Source organism: Cherax quadricarinatus, unplaced genomic scaffold (assembly GCF_038502225.1).
Source record: "Cherax quadricarinatus isolate ZL_2023a unplaced genomic scaffold, ASM3850222v1 Contig2251, whole genome shotgun sequence".
NCBI lineage: Eukaryota > Metazoa > Arthropoda > Malacostraca > Decapoda > Parastacidae > Cherax > Cherax quadricarinatus.
Window position 1 is genome coordinate 1 of NW_027197277.1, and position 4,238 is coordinate 4,238.

A 4,238-nucleotide genomic window follows, 5' to 3' on the forward strand; every position below is an offset into this window, starting at 1 on the left:
TTATTATTCTTATGTTATGTCAATGATATGCCTATCAGTGTCAAGTGCAAACTCCTACTGTATGCAGATGACAGTGCTCTGTTAGTGTCAGGTAAAGACCCACAAGATATTGCTAATGTTTTAACACTGGAACTGGAGTCCTGCAGCAAATGGTTAGTAGACAACAAACTATCATTACACCTAGGGAAAACTGAAGCCATTCTCTTTGGCACGAAACATAAACTGAGAAGGGTAAATAATTTTAATGTTCAATGTAATGGGGAGCCCATCACTTTGGTTTCATCAGTAAAATATTTGGGAATCCCCTTTGACCCATGCATGTCAGGAGAATTGATAGGGAACAGTGTAGTAAAGAAAGCGAATGCCAGACTGAAGTTCCTGTATAGACAAGCACAGTGTCTACCTACTGAGGCTCGCAGGACTCTATGTCTAGCCCTTATACAATGCCATATGGATTACGCTTGCTCTTCTTGGTACTCTGCCTTGACAAAAAAACTGAAAGATAGACTGCAAATCACCCAGAACAAAATCGTAAGATTCATCCTGGGGCTGGGACCAAGAGAACATGTAGGCCAGGATGAATTACAGCAGTTGGATATGCTGAATGTTGAAGACAGAGTAAAACAACTGAAGCTAAATCATGTTTATAAAATTGCTCACAAGCAATGTCCAGAATATCTTGCTGTCAATTTTGTCAAGGCTGGGAACCAAAGCAATCATAGAACTAGGGGGAGAGAGCACAACTTTGTAGTACCCACAGTCAGTGGCCAGGCTTCAAACACCTTTTATTGTACAGCAATAAAGGAATGGAACAGACTACCCGCACATGTCAAAGCCAGTCATAGCGTGAACCAGTTCAAGAAGAGTGCCAAAAGGTGTCTGATGAATGTAGCTACAGAAAGGGAGGGGAATGATTTTCTATTTTTTAGCTAACATACGTGTAAATTTTACCTTATTCCTTGTAATGACCCTCGTATTGTAGATAGTCTTAATGACCTTGGTGTCGCAGATAGTCTTTTTAGTATGATAAGATGTTATCTTCATTGTAGAACAATAAGAAAATATTATAACCTTTATACTATAATAATAAGGTAAAAGGACCCCAATGGAAATAAGTCACTCTGTCTGACTTTTTTGGGTTATCCTAGGTTCTCTACACATATGCTGCTATATATGATAATTCTATGTAACTGTATTTGTGTATACCTGAATAAACTTACTTACTTACTTACTAAGTGGGTGAAAGCAGTTGCCCATCATGTCATCCATGAAGCTAAACACACGTGTTGGTTGGATTATGTTTCTTCCATTACTTCAGCTTCCTCTATGAATGCAGTTTGGAAAAAAACTATGGAAACTGAGTGGCATGTACACTCCAGACCTGGATCCTGTTCTTTGAGTCACCAATGTCAGCATTGCAAGACTTCTTGAAGTTGCCACAGAGATTGGAAATCATCTTGTCCATATCTCAGGCAGTCCATCTGTGCCCCTCATGTCCGTATCTCTCAGGCGCTCCATCTATGCTCCTCATTTCTTTCCTCCAAGAGCACCAGAATTACTACCTTTAGAATTTTCTTCTAGCAGAGACAGGTCTTATGCTATGCCTTTTATGCTTCTAGAACTGGATTCAACACTTTCCACTTTCCAATCATTGGCAACTGGGCCTGATGGCATTCATATGTCTCAGCAGTTACATCCATCAGCCCTTGCAGTCCTCTTACATCTTTTCAATCTTATTTGGTCACAAGGAGTTCTTCCACAGCTGTAAAAATCTGCCGTTGTTCTGCCTTTTTGTAAATCAGGTACTTCAGGCCATGATGCCTCACTCTAAGATCCCATTGCTTTTACCAGTGCAATGTGCATATTGATGGAACGTCTAGTAAATAGACATTTGGTATGGTATTTATAGACAATAGTCTCTCCACTAGTCAATTTGGCTTTCATATAGCTGCTCCACTATTGACCCCTTAACCTGCCTAGATACCTATGTTCATAATGGCTTTGCTATTAGCTAGTCGGTTATCACAGTCTTTTTTGATCTTTAAAAGGCTTTACACAGCGTGAAGCATTTCTTTTGTTGGAACCATGGCTAGGGCTAAAAGTAAGCAGGTTATAACAATAAATGGAGAAAAAGAAATTGGAATCACTTATGCAGCAAGTATTTTTTTTTTTTATTATCACACCGGCCGATTCCCACCAAGGCAGGGTGGCCCGAAAAAGAAAAACTTTCACCATCATTCACTCCATCACTGTCTTGCCAGAAGGGTGCTTTACACTACAGTTTTTAAACTGCAACATTAACACCCCTCCTTCAGAGTGCAGGCACTGTACTTCCCATCTCCAGGACTCAAGTCCGGCCTGCCGGTTTCCCTGAATCCCTTCATAAATGTTACTTTGCTCACACTCCAACAGCACGTCAAGTATTAAAAACCATTTGTCTCCATTCACTCCTATCAAACACGCTCACGCATGCCTGCTGGAAGTCCAAGCCCCTCGCACACAAAACCTCCTTTACCCCCTCCCTCCAACCCTTCCTAGGCCGACCCCTACCCCGCCTTCCTTCTACTACAGACTGATACACTCTTGAAGTCATTCTGTTTCGCTCCATTCTCTCTACATGTCCGAACCACCTCAACAACCCTTCCTCAGCCCTCTGGACAACAGTTTTGGTAATCCCGCACCTCCTCCTAACTTCCAAACTACGAATTCTCTGCATTATATTCACACCACACATTGCCCTCAGACATGACATCTCCACTGCCTCCAGCCTTCTCCTCGCTGCAACATTCATCACCCACGCTTCACACCCATATAAGAGCGTTGGTAAAACTATACTCTCATACATTCCCCTCTTTGCCTCCAAGGACAAAGTTCTTTGTCTCCACAGACTCCTAAGTGCACCACTCACTCTTTTTCCCTCATCAATTCTATGATTCACCTCATCTTTCATAGACCCATCCGCTGACACGTCCACTCCCAAATATCTGAATACGTTCACCTCCTCCATACTCTCTCCCTCCAATCTGATATTCAATCTTTCATCACCTAATCTTTTTGTTATCCTCATAACCTTACTCTTTCCCGTATTCACCTTTAATTTTCTTCTTTTGCACACCCTACCAAATTCATCCACCAATCTCTGCAACTTCTCTTCAGAATCTCCCAAGAGCACAGTGTCATCAGCAAAGAGCAGCTGTGACAACTCCCACTTTGTGTGTGATTCTTTATCTTTTAACTCCACGCCTCTTGCCAAGACCCTCGCATTTACTTCTCTTACAACCCCATCTATAAATATATTAAACAACCACGGTGACATCACACATCCTTGTCTAAGGCCTACTTTTACTGGGAAAAAATTTCCCTCTTTCCTACATACTCTAACTTGAGCCTCACTATCCTCGTAAAAACTCTTCACTGCTTTCAGTAACCTACCTCCTACACCATACACTTGCAACATCTGCCACATTGCCCCCCTATCCACCCTGTCATACGCCTTTTCCTCACTTATGCAGCAAGTAGTGCCACTAAACAGTAGCAGCAGGTTGGTGTGGCGACCCCGGAAATTTGAAATTATGCTAGCTGAAGTTAGTGCCGGATCACTGATTGCCGGATTAGTGATGACCAACCTGTATTACTTTAATAAATAAATAAAAAACTTGTTTATCATTGCATATTTCCAGTGGGCTGGACTAATTACCATATTTTGCATATGTGATTACAAGTAAACATAGTGCGGATTCAAATAATGTGACTGCTTCACAGGATTCATTAAGAATAATAATATCTTTATTTACTACAAGTATGTGTACATGGTATACAGGCCTAGCTGACATCAATGACACATTACTATATAAAGAGTCACTTGTTATGCAAAGCATTTCTGGCAAGTTAGGTCAGTTATGTCCCAGGATGCGACCCACACCAATTGACTAACTCTCAGGTACCCATTTTACTAATGAGTGAACATAGGCAACCGGTGTAAAGAAACATGCCCAGTGTTTCTACTCTCACTGGGAATCGAACCCAGACCCCTCGATGTGTGAAGCGAGAGCTTTAGCGACCACTCTACCTTAGTGGGATACAACCAGTGTTATTTTTTTTGCGTCTAAAAGTGTATTTGTAATAAAAATGCTTCAAAAATTTTGGAAGATACTTAGAGCATACTTGAAACTGAATGTTTATGTAACAAAATATTAAACAAATGATTATGGTTGGTAAATATTTGTAAGCCATTTAAT